The sequence below is a fragment of the Durio zibethinus genome, chromosome 3 (assembly GCF_047325235.1).
Source record: "Durio zibethinus cultivar Kanyao isolate XHJ-2024 chromosome 3, ASM4732523v1, whole genome shotgun sequence".
Classification (NCBI taxonomy): Eukaryota; Viridiplantae; Streptophyta; class Magnoliopsida; order Malvales; family Malvaceae; genus Durio; species Durio zibethinus.
The window spans coordinates 1,541,895-1,555,721 of NC_143164.1; the positions used below are offsets into that span (position 1 = coordinate 1,541,895).

The following is a 13,827-nucleotide window of genomic DNA, read 5'->3' on the forward strand; positions in this document are numbered from 1 at the left end:
TAAAATTTATCCATAGACCATGACACATAGCTTGCCCAACAGACCCATAACACATTGCAACAAGTTGTCGAGCACCTATCCTACACTCTAGCATGCCTGCACCTAGCACACCAAGAGCATTTCACTAGCACACAAGCACAGCAGCCCATCTAAGATGTGCACACCAAGCAATAAACCACCATACCATATAGTTGAATGTCTATACACATAGCAGGATGTCTACACAACTCACCATAATTCTTGCAAACCATACCAGGATACTTATAACAAGTCCCCCAACCTACACTAAGTCTAACTCTGGTTGTCCTAGCAACTCTAGATCCTTTTGTCACAAGCAGGGATTTGTTACACACTCATGAACCAAGGTTCTAGTCACTACCTTTGGTCTAATCTAGGCTTCAATCCCCTGGGTATCTGGTTCTGCTGCCTACTTGAAATATTCCCCCAAACTAGGCTTTGATACCTCTTGTCATGGGTCAAAACTCAAACTCCAAGCTGACACATCTCTAGGATATAGGAATGGAGTCTTTCACATCTCAAATCAGCCAAACATAAGAAATGGTGCATAGAGACTCTCGATTGTAGGGCTTGGCCACCTAATATGCTATAAAATGAAAGGGCATAGCAAGTGCCAAAAGAAAGGCTAACAAAAGAACAACAAAAGTGTTTGAGGCAAGATTAAGGACATTATTACTCAATGGTTCTAGTGAGTGTACAATGAGGCTGGGGGACTCTCTATTTATAGTTGAGTCCCTTTTTATATTTAGTGCCTAAGATACATTCCTAAACTCTAAAGATTACAATCCCTTGATTTTAGGAGCTAAGATACAATCCTTGATTCTAGGGTATTTGGTGCTGCTACATAATCCTTGACTTGTTAATATCATTCTAAGCACCAAGCCTTCTAGAAGCTTCCAAATCTAATATTCCTAGGTCTGTGTTCAGGCATGCCCATACTTGTGCTTTATCGTGTGCTTGTAGCTCAATCACCAATGTTCCTACTTGGGTCTGACTAGGTGCCTTTGTATTGCTCACCAATGTCCACCCCTAGGCTTGGCTTAATCTTGCCAAACTTAAACACCTTCTCTAAGCCTCTAGAGTCTTGATCACTACCTACCCTATTGTTCTAGGCTAGTTCCTTGAGACCTAGATCTCTAATGCACCTCAAGGCCTGGTCCCCTTAGTTGTCAGACTTTGTCACTCAAACTAGAACTATCACTCGATTCGAAGAGTACCCTAGGGCCTGGACCAGCTTATGAATGATGACACATGCAGCAAGGGTCATTTGGTGTCAATGGTCATCAAGCATGTGTATATGTCATGGCTGTAGGCTGGTTGTCATGGGCCATGCTTTGCCTAGATTGAAACGACACTTTTGTGTAGCATTAAGACTACTTTTAGTTGAGGTTAGCCTTTCTCAAGTCTATTTCTCCTTGGAAAAATCCTTTTTATCCTTTAAGCCACATACTCATGAGCCCTTCTTAGCTCAAACCCCGTAAAGTCACATGCAACATTCTCAAACTCAATAGGGAGGAACCCAACTCCCATCATCATAAACAACCTATGATTCTTAGGGTGGCCTAAAGCACCCATCTTTGCCGACAGGCATTAAGGTTTTGAGCATCGACCCACCTAGCTCATAAGGGTGCACAACCCCAGTTCTTATGATATTATCTCATTCTAACATGGTAAAAACTTAACACCTTGCTTGCTCACATCATACATAAGCTCTTTTGCCTTGAACCTAAAAGCACAACACAAATGCTTGTTAGTAGCCAGCCCGAAGCCACACTATCTCATTCCACAAAGCTCATATCTTAAGGCTTTAATGCTTAGCCTTATTCTAGGCTACCCACATGCATGATGGACTCTTGACATGATGCCTATCCAATCTTGCGAAACTTGGGTGTGCTACCCTAGTAGTAGCACACCTTTACCAATTGACCACAAGGGTCTAGCAACGTGCCTACCTACTAGCCCGCTCATCCCTTAAGCTCAATGGTGCCCTTCCTATGCAAACACCATTTGATGATCCTTAGTTGCTCATCGAATTGGCTTAAGGAAGGGAAACCAAGGGTCATAGCAAACGTTAGTGTCTAAACTCATGGTTCAACACAAAGGCATGATACGAGGCTCGTTGGCCCTAACCATCCTTAGGTTTATCGTAACCTTAGAGGCACTATGCCATACTCATGACCCAATGGTGCCTACCCACCTAGGCATCACATGTTCCCAGGAGTAGCTCACTTTCGACTAGTAAGGTCCTTGCATACCCTTTACCTAAGGGGTGGTGTAAAGCTAACACCAGTTGTCCCCCTATAAAGAGCATAAGAGATTTCCCAACCATTTTACTAGGAACTATAAGATTATTTGAAATGGGGACACTTTTCTCCCCAACCATCTTAGAGCCTTTCTTTAATTAAGATTATTTGAAATGGGGACACTTTTCTCCCCAACCATCTTAGAGCCTTTCTTTAACCAACTCAGGGCCCAGTGACCTGTCTCTTCACCACCATAATTCTTAGATTTCACTCGTTGATCCACGAACACATTTGTGGTTGCCTATGCATGACTTTAACTGACAGCACCCAATAGGCTACCTAACTTCAGGGATCCCACCCATTGGCTCACACTTACCTTGCATCTTGGGGTCGGTGCTCACACTAGCTATACATACTATCAGCAACATGTTCTTAGGCTTACACTGCCCATGCATAGCTCTAGGACCACAGTCCTATCCATAAGGCCTTGTTCATTGCTTAGCTCAAGGTCAGCCATGGTAGGACCGAAGCATACTAAAGGTTAACCATGACACTTTCCCCCACTTACTTCATCGATGCCCTTATCGATGACCACACCCAACTCTCTTGTTGCATACAGTTGACATTTTCTCATATGTCTCTCACTTGTTCCCTTAATGATTAGGTTAAGATCCCTTCACATGAGGCACTACCCACAGTACTCTTTGATTGTCAATGTATGGGTCTTATCCCAGCTCTTATGCTCCTCTGTGCTATCTCCACATATGACTAATAAACTCAAACTATTGCTCAACAAGTGCTACTACGCTGCTTCACCCATGATCACATCATGTTGCAACCTTGAGGCACCTCATTGATCAGGACCCTTAGTCAAATGAATGACCACCTATTTCGTCACACATTGGTATGCCTTACTGGACATGACCCATCACACCAACTGTACACCTATGACACCAACTTCTTGATGCTTCCCTCTAGACATGGCGCTTAAGTCAACTGCCCTCATACGTCACCACCCATAATAGACCCTAGCTTAGTGGCATTCAAACACTTTGATCATCTCACAACTTGGGTCCTTTTGACCCCTCTAAGGTTACCTCTTTAGGTGTGGCCCTCTAGCCAACCACCCTCATAGTGGCACCTTATTGCTTGCTATCTCAAACTTAAACTCAATGCTCAGATATCTTATAGGCTTTACTATCTTGGCACAGCCCGACCATAAATCACAAGTCTCTCCCACTTTTAGTTGAACTCAGCTCAGCTTTGCATGTAACCATGTCTGCATGATGGTTCCACAACTCATCTGCCTTGACTCTGGCATATCTCAGAAGGGAACTCAAAGCCCTCATAAAGCTAAAAGATTCATTAATGCACTTGATGACTCTGTTTACTAGTTGTTCAATCCTATTAGGCAACATTTACTTAAAAAGGTTCTGTATTTGGCTCAATCAATTGGCTCGATTCTGCCTTGCTCAAACTCATCTAGTTCGCTGACCAAATCCTGCTTGAACACCAATACCGTCAACTTATTCAACTCAATCAATCCTTTAACCCACATTACTCAAGGCCTTGTCAATTGGCCAATTCTTGCTTACTCATTTCATTAAACTGCACATTGTTTTGGTCTATTGACCACTGTTCTAGTTCGCTGACCACCACATCTCATAAAGCCTTCTCTCTCAACCAACATAAAACATGGTCCACTGATCTACACACTCTTGTGATCCTCTAACCACAAGAACTCATGGTTTGCTAACCATTACAAAATCAAGGCTTTCATCATCACCTAACTCAAACTTTTTTGCCTCTGTAGAATGGCTCTATGCTTGGATCCAAATGCTCAGCTTGTACCCCTGTTAGGGCACCTGCATGACACAAAAAGTGCACATGTTAGTAACTGATCTCAATATGCATGACTCATATCCCTCAAAATAAAACTCATTCAACCCACATGGCTTTACTCAAACACCATTTCAAGATATAGTCTATTTTACATATTTCAGTCTCAACATAGTTTTTCCATCCAAACAAGCCAACACCTCTTGTTAGGTAAAGCTAGACTCCCATGCCCTTTCACTTAACATCCAATAGCCTCTTCAATGGCCTTTCACTTAGGCCATTTTTTCCCATTTATCGCCTCGATGGCTTATTCTTGAGCCCACATTTCCATGATATTGCAATCTCACCTCAATAGCTCTATTTGAGCTTAGCACCACCTCAAGTTCTCATTATCATGCCCACACTTGGGCCATTTTAATCCCACCACTAAGTCATACTAGGCTTTAATACCAAAATGTCATGGGCCATGCATTCCTTAGATCGAAACCATGCATCCGTGTGGCACCAAGACTACTTCTAGTCAAGGATAGCCTTTCTCGAGTCCATTTCTCCATAGATAGATCATTTTTAATCCTTCAAATTGCATACTCATGAGCCCTTCTTGGGTCGAATCTTGTAGGGTTACATGTAACATTATCAAACTCAATAGGGAGGAACCTAACTCCCATTAGCATAATCAACCTACAATTCTTAAGGTGGCCCCGAGCACCTATCTCTACTTGTAAGTATCAAGGTCCCAAACACTAACTTGCCTAGCTCTTAAGGATGTATAACCCTGGTTCTCATGATATTATCTCATTTTGGCATGGTGAGAACCCAACACCATGCTTGCTCACATCGTACACAAGCTCTCATGCCTTGAACCTAAAGGCATAACATAGATGTTGGTTAGTAGCCAGATTAGAGCCACACTTGGCTCATCTTGTCCTACGAAACTCACATCTCAGGGCCTCAACTCTTAGCCTCATTCTAGGCTACCTACATGCATGATAGACACTTAACATGATGCCCATCCCACCTTGAGGAACTTGGGTGTGCTACCCCAGCTGTAGCACACCACTACTAATTGGCCATAAAGGTCTAGCAAAGTGCCCGCCTACTAGCCACTCATCCTTCAAGGATGATTTGCCCCTCCTACACAAACACCATCTCATGACCCTTGGTTACTCATCAAACTAGCTCGATGAGGGGAAACTGAAATGCATATGGAATCTTAGCATCCAAACCCAATGGTTCAACACAAAGGAGCAATACAAGGCCTGCTGGCCTTAACTGTCCCCACATTTAGCATGACCAAAGAGGCCACTGTGCCACACTCATGACCCAATGATGCCTACCCACCTAGACACCACATGTGCCTACAAATAGCTCACTTTAGAGTAGTCAGGCCCTTGCCTACCCACTAGCCAAAGGGGTGGTGGGGAGTTGACACCAGTCATCCCCTATAAAAAGTATAAAAGATTTCCCAACCATCTTACTAAGAACTATAAGACTATCTAAAATGGGGATGCTATTCTTTCTAACCATCTCAGACCTTTCTTCAACCAATTTAAGGCTCGATGACTTGCCTCTTAGCCACCATAATTCTCATATTTCACTCATTACTCCACTAACCCACTCGAGGGTGCCTGCACATGACTTCGACCAACAACACTTGATTGGCTACCTAGCTTAAAAGTGCTCACCCGCTGGATCACACTTATTCATGCATCTTGTGGCTTAAGGCTCACACCACCCATACACACTATCAACAACATGTTCCTAGCCTTACACTATCCATGCACAGCTCTAGGACCATTATCATAACCATAAGGCCTTATTCACTACTTGGCTCAAAGTTAGTCTTGGCAAGATCGAGGCACACTAGGGCTTGACCATGACACTAGTCTAAACCTAAAGGTTCCCTCCTAGTTAAGGAGTAGTTCTAGTTCTAATGGATAAGGTCTGATAGCCAGAAGGACCAAGCCTTGAGGCTTATTGAAGGCCCAAGTCATAGGAAACTAGCATAAAATAGTGGTACAGGCAGTGAACAAGACTCCAGAGGCTTAGGCACAGTGTTCAAGTTTGGTAAAATTTAGCTGGGCCTAAGTACAAGCACTGCTAAACATAGTTTTAGAGGATCAGATTTGAAGGCTTCTAAAAGGCCCAATACTATAGCATAATCTTTGACAAGCTAGAATTATGTTGAGCACTTAAGTTTTGTAGGCTAACTTAGTCAGATAGAGTCAATGCCCTATCCAAGTTAGCATAAAGTTTGGCTTAGGGCTAGAGCCTATGATATATGCATCGAGCATCATTTTGTGTTAATGACAATCGAAAGGTAGATAAGTGCCTTGGGTGGGAGGGTCACAGTACACATTCTTAACTAAGTACCACAGTTATGGGCCAAGAGTTTAAACATAGCTACTATGTAACCTTAAGTAAGAAACTACCATCCGTATGCCTGGGTCAGCCTTTTCCCTGACTCTAAACTATACACTTTTACTGTACACTCCATTGGCTTTCTAGGAACTTGGTAGAAATCTAGGTAGGAGAGTTAAAGCAATTGTAACTTCTATTTACATTATGTTATATACAATTACGTAATGCCTAAGTTTATGACTTGGTTCTTCTTACTTGTGTAGCTTTTAACTTATCACTAATGTAAGGGAGGGCTCTTATTTACACTTGAGCCTCTTTACTATATATAGCCCTTATTGATCTAAGTGTGTGGCCCTCATAGGCCTTTAAGACCCTTTCTTAATCCCTAGACACTTCCTAGGTTGGCTAAGGCCTTTATAGAATCTAGCTTGTTCCAAGCTCCCCGTGCAACCTTGAGTTTGGAAGAGTCTAGGCACTCCTGGTGAGTGCCTATGCCTAGTGAGTTCCAAAACCTTCCTCATATGGTCATTGCTCTATATCCAGCTAAGGCATTCTAGAGCCTTCTTCGCCTAGGTGCTATAATACCTACTACTATTCCTATCTAGGCTCTTATGGAACCATTAGTGCCCTCACACCTAGCTAGCCTCCAGTCTTCTCTAAACTCTTCTACACCCATGTGCCTAGCCTATCTCTAGGTTAATCAAGAGCCTTTTATGCCTATTTGCTCATGTCACTCTTTTGAGGTGTTTCAGATCCTTCCAACAAGCAATCCCCATTCTCAGCACTAGGTTACTCACCTTACCATGCTTTCATACTTTTTCCTTGGCCCTATTCCACCCACTTGGTCCTTGTATATGCCTTTAAAACTTTGGTCTCGATCCTTCCAAGTCCTTCACTAGCACTAAATCAAATAAGCTATGTCTCTTGACCTATTTGGCTTAGGACTTATGCATGGATCTATAACATTTTCCCCTATTTGTTCTAGCAATGCCTTCATTTCTAAGGGATGTCATTCATTCACCATACGTGCTTGCTAGATTGATGTCCCACTCTTGTTTTGATGGTCTTTGGCACATAATGGTTCTCAATACACCTTTGTAGTCATCCCATGTTTTAGTCATGATCCCATGCAGTTCCTATGAAACTAGTGCTTGTTAAAGCAAGTAGTGCCTTAGTTTGTGATATGCCATTACCCTTTCCTTACACTCAATAAGCCCTTCAGGGTATGCAGTGCTCACTGGTGTAGGACGTGCAATGCTCACATCTAGGCCATTACTCTTTCTTTGATAAACCATCTATCTCTAGGGCAGGTGGCTCTTGGTAGCCACACTTACCTTACCCTCATCAGGAGCTTGAAAGATCCCCTTTTCTTAGCTCAGCTACCATCGTGACTCTTACCATTGGACTCTCTCAAAGTCATCATAATGGCTCTGAGCTTTTTCCACTAAGAGTGTTCCTTGGTTTTATGTGGTCCTAAGCATAAAAAGTAGTTAAAGGACATGGTCACCCATACCTTTCAACCTTTAGTCCTTACCTTCCTATGCTGTGGTTCTTCATTTGCTTACTCTTCCTTTGAGGTATTGCTACTCTTGTCTCCTTCACACAAGCCCCTACCACTAGGCTTAGCCTTTACCTTCGAGCTATACAGACTTAGGGTATTCAGCCTCAACCACTGACTCAGTAATGGCAATACTTCTACTTCAAATCCTGTACCCTACCATTCATTCATCTCTAACCTATGGCTTTTACCCTTTTTTGAACTTCTCCTATATGGAATCTATCATTCGTATACAATTCTTAGTGCCCATAAACTGAGTTTCATGGATGACAATCTATCCTTTTAACTAGCCTTTCTTCCCTTGCATATGGGTGGGTGGCCTTCATACACATTACCTATGCATTCAACCATAAACATGAAGCTTGAATTAAAGATCTTTTCATATCATTAGGAGCACTCAGGCATCCATGTGTGGTATTCTTTGCATTAACAACTAGTAATGATCACACTATGCAACCCCACTATAAGTCAATAGCACAATTGGTACACTAGCATGCAAGTTGCTCACACAACCTAAACTGACATCAACATTGGTTATAATGAAGGTTTTGATGTCCCTATGGTTGAACCTGCTTTGATACCAATTGTCATGGGTTAGTAGCTTAAGCCTAACTACCATGTGGCCTTATGCAGGAACTACCATCCATATGCCTAAGTTAGCCTTTTCCCTAACTTTGTGCTGAGCCCTTTTGCCGTGGACTCTATTGGCTCCTTAAGAGTTTGGGACAAAGCTAAGAAAGAAAGTTAAAGCAATTGTAACTTCTATTTACTTAATGCTATATACAACTGCTCAATGCCAAAGTCTATGACTTGGCTATTCTTATTGTGTAGCTTTTAACATTTCACTAATGAAAGGGAGGGCCTTTATTAATACTTGAGCCTCCCAAACATATATGGCCCTTACTGATCTAAGTGAGTGGCCCTCATAAGCCTTCTAGCCCTTTCCATGCCCTAGACACTTCTTAGGTCAGCTAAGGCCTTTGTAGAGTCCAACCTGTTCTAAGCTCCCCACTAAATGTCAAGTCTGAAAGAGTTTAAGCACTCTCGTTAAGTGCCCACACCTAGCAAGTTCTAAAACTTTCCTCATCTAGTCACTGTTCTATAAGCAATTAGGGCCTTCTAGAGACTTTGAGAGCTATAACGCCTATTACTATTCTTATACTAGGCCCTTTTGGAACCTTTAGTGCCTGGGCACCTAGCTAGTCTCCGGGCTTCTCTAGACTCTTTTACACTCACACTCCTAGCCTATCTCTAGGGGAATCTTGAGCCTTCTATGTCTATTTACCTACGCCATTCTTTTAGGGTGTTTTAAAGCTTTCCAATGAGTAGTTTTCATTCTCGGCACTAGGTTGCTAACTTCGCCATGCTCTCACACCTTAGCCTAGGCCCTAGTCTGCACACTTAGGCCTCGTATGTGCATTTAGGACCTTGGTCTCAATCTTTCCTAATGCTTCACCTGCACCAACTCTAACAACCTACGTCTCTCAACCTACTTGATTAGGACTTGTGCATGAACTGTGACACTAGCATCTACCAAATAGGTGTTTAAGGCAACAACCTACACCAATGGCCTACTTGTACTGATGGTGGTCTAGGCAAGTGTCCTCACCCAATGCCAACATCAAGTAATGGCATCCAAGGCAACATCCTATACCAAGGGGCCAACATTTGCTAATGGTGTCTGAGGTAACAATAGGCCAGCATTTGTAGATGATGTTGGATGCAATTGCTACACCAACCAAGGCCTATATGCTGTTGGTGATGGTTGATGCAACAACCTATACTAGGGGCCAATGTGTGCTAATGGAGTTTATTGTAAGTGCCCATACCAAGGGTAGGCCTATCCTTGTAACAAATACTAAAGGTATTTAGTTGTTGTTTATTTGACTGATTGAGGGAGGGATGTCATCAATCGATTGAATCAATTGCAATAGAGAAAACTATTTCTCCCCAACCTTAGAGGGGTATGGGGTAAAAAAATGAAGTGAAGAGACTTTGGTGGCTATGAAAGGAGAGATGAATTGAAGTGACAAAAGGCTAAATCTCAGTAGATCATGGTAGCAAGGCCACTCTCCCAGTTACAATACCCCGTCACATATTTAAGTCATTTATAAAGGATCTACCCACCACTCAATGGGAATTGAGCTCCAAAGATGCCTATGTAACTTGTCCACCATAAGAGCTACACCTATGACACATGCCTTTGGGGGCCATAGGCCTTTACTATGGGTTGACAACAAGGTGATGGATGTGTGCATCACTTTTAGCTTGAATTATGACTTAAAGGTGTTCAGTCATAATCTAGCACATGGTAGCTTCATGTCGCTAGCTTTTCAACCAAGCATGTTGACCAATTGTGCAAATCAATGATTCTTCTCGTACTAGGTTGAATTACTATTATGATGCTACCATCAGTAGTGTAAGACTAACCTATCTCATGATGGTGTAAAACTAACTCACAATCCCTATTGGTGGGTGAACAATCCAACACTTGGTGAATTCTGCTTTAGAATGATAGAAAGAGCCAACATTGAAGGATCAAAAAGCAATGTCACTATGAATGCTTGGTTGCCACAAGCCAGTTATCTTATGGTAACTTTTCTGACTTCTCTAGCTTCAAATTTTAAAGGTCTAAAGGATTGATAGGCCATGCTTTCATGGTTTTGTATTCATACTAGAACTTAAAATCAAACGAGCTTTTACCCTTTTGTATGGCATGATATTTTTGTTCTCATTGAGATCATTTTTGGACACCTGTGTTATCTTTTAACCGATGGGCTACCATAGCCAAACTCTCCACTAGACAATGTTTCCACCCAGATTGATCGATTGAGGCTAGCTTTGGGCCAAAAAAAGGGATCTTGCCCTACCTCTAATTCATGGAATAAGTAAAATAGCATTAAAAGTAATGGTATTTCAATTTTGCCTGATGGTTCCTATCATCCTACATCTCTAAAGTCATTTCACAAAGTCAAACTATAGTTAAGCTAATCTGGGTCTTCTTTCCTTATTGATTTTGTTGAGCCCATTCCCTTGGCTATGGCTTCACTAGATAGTAGATAGGGACAGTGGGAATCTTATTAATCTAGTCATGCATGTTAGTAAGATGATAAGGCATTTGGCTACCTTCAGAGAGTCATAGTTACTCCTACTATTTACCTATGCTTTGTTGAATCTTTTCACTTTAACATTTAGTGCACTGGACAAAAATCACATTGCATGAGTATCTACAAAGACCATCACTATAATTTGTTTTATTAAATAGTTAGATTCCCCTTATCCATACCAATGTTAAGTTAATTGTTCATTACCTGAGGAAAGCGCCCAAAGGAGCCGTTCCTAGTTTATCCTTAGGCTAGCATGTGCTGATTCACTCTCACTGTGGGAGTGGCTTAAGCAATGCACAGACAATCGACAAGTTTGAGACTAGGACCCCTGTGCCTAACCCTCAAAGCCAATCCTTTTGTCAAGGTTATGGATCCATTTTGCTAACATCCCTTACCTATATTGTTCCATCAACTAGAGGCTATTCACCTTGGAGACCATATGTGGTTATGAATACGATGAGCATGGACAACACTTGATCCTCTAGAATTTTAAAGGCCATCAGAGGCATACTGGACACCATGTGACATACAATGCTCTTCTAGCCACTAGACCCTACCTCTAATTAAGCCATTTTTAGGTTAGGGAGGTTGTTAAATAGAAAAGATAACTCTTTCTAAAGCCCCCCAATGTCTCAGACTCCCTAATCTTACTGTTAGTCATCGCATCTTGGTTTAGGAATTTTCACCTGATTACTTTTTGAAGCTTATGCTAGACACACTATCGAACAGGCTTCCCCTGTCTCTTAGGATCGACTAACCCATGTGCAAGTGTTATTTACATGAAACCTTTCCCTCTTTCAACCTTTAAAGATTTCATTTGAATAATTACTACTACCACCAAGATTTGCACTAATGGTCAGTTCACCTAACTCACTCCCCTTTAGTGGTTGGAAAGGACTATGAGACAGCCAAATACCTGAGACACTTGGCAAGACCTAGCCTATGACCATAGCTTTTGTTTGCACCACCCTAGGGAGCTACTACCCTATTCAGGGACTTCCTCCAGGTTTTGGGGTAGCATCAGCCATAGGCAAAGGCTTGAGCTCAGTATAGCTAAGACACATTTTTGTGTGCATGCTAGCTTATCAAGGCCATGGGTGCCTATAGGTCACTGAAGCAACAAGTCACCATACAGCATAACCAAAAGGCATACACAACGTAGATTTTTCTATAGGGATGTTTCCATGGAAATACATAATGATAGGCCTATCACGTACACCTACTACCCTTATAGAGAGGAGAAGGGGACTTGAACAACCATCCCTTGAAGAGCATGAAAGATTTTACATATATAGTAGTAGTAAACATTAACGTGTCTAAAATAGGGACACTATTTTCAAATAGTCATATCCTACACTAAGAATTCATAGGTGTCAATAGTGGTCGAGGCATATGCCCACACTAAGGCCAAGCATGTGCTAATGGTATTTGAGACAAGTGCTCATAGAAAGGGCTAGCATATCCCAATAGTGTTCGAGGTAACTGCTTGCACCAAAGGCCATCTTTTATTGATGTTGAATGAGATAGATGCCTACACCAAGGGCCAGCATGTGTCAATGGTTATTGAGGCATATGCCCATACCAAAGGCTAGCTTATGCCGATAGTGGTTGAGGTAAGTGCCTATACCAAAGACTAACTTATGCCAATGATGGTCGAAACATGTGCCTGAACCATACGCCAGCACGTGCCAATGATGGCAGAGGCATGTGCCTACACAATGCACTAGCATGTGCCCACACCATGCACTAACATATGCCATTGATGGTCGAGGCCTTGGTTGAAGTTTGATTATGGGCCACGATGCATATGTTGGGCTTGAGCATGTGCTAGTGCTATATTTTTTGGCTTAGGGCACCATCACCAAAGCATCACTGGAGAACCTAACTAATGGCATTAGGGGTTTTGATGATTTAGTGTGGGGGGTCGAGGGGTGTGTGCATAAGATGTGCAATAGCTACTGGCCCTTGGCCTTTATATTGGCCCCTTATACCCCAAGGAACCTCAACAACTCACTCCCCTTTAAAGCATAAGAGCTTTTAGAGGTTTGCAGCCAGTAGCCATTCAAGTGTTTAAAATAGGTACACTTTTTTTTCAAATGGCCACAAAATCTTCTACACTTTAATTTTTTAGTTGAATTTTTTTATGGATGCCAACAAAAATACAAGGATCACGTATACCAAATTTGGAGCAAAAACTCCATTTAAACAAATTTCAAAAAATCTTGAATCATAAAATATTTTAAAGATTATGAAAAATAAAAAATGAGTCATCTTGCAATGAAACTTCACATAAAGGCTTAGGGGACCTTTATATGAATTTACAAGCCATAAAAATGGCATTAGCTTGGGGTAAAAATATGAAGATGTGCCTGAACCTACCTACTACCCGATCAAGATGTGCATGGTGTGTGGCTCAGCATTTGTTAATGGTGTTTAAGGGAACTACCCACACAAGGGCTAGCATATGCTGATGGTGGTTGAAACATGTGCCAAGACAAAAGGCAAACAAGTCTTGATGGTGGTTGAGGCATTTGCATGTATCACAAGCTTCAGTCTTAAGCCTTGCAATCATGTGGCCTTAGGCGGGAAACTACCATCCATATATGCCTAAGTCAACCTTTAACCAGGCTGAGTGAGTGTGTCTTTCACCAAGGACTAGTCAGACCCTAAAGATAATTAAACACTATAGCACACTAAAAAG

At 42.0% G+C, this 13,827-nt stretch overlaps 1 pseudogene; it reads right to left on the reverse strand.

Moving 5' to 3' along the window:
- Nucleotides 1-10,037: 10,037 nt before the first annotated feature.
- Nucleotides 10,038-11,536, reverse strand: LOC149519508 (25S ribosomal RNA; annotated as a pseudogene).
- Nucleotides 11,537-13,827: the final 2,291 nt, after the last annotated feature.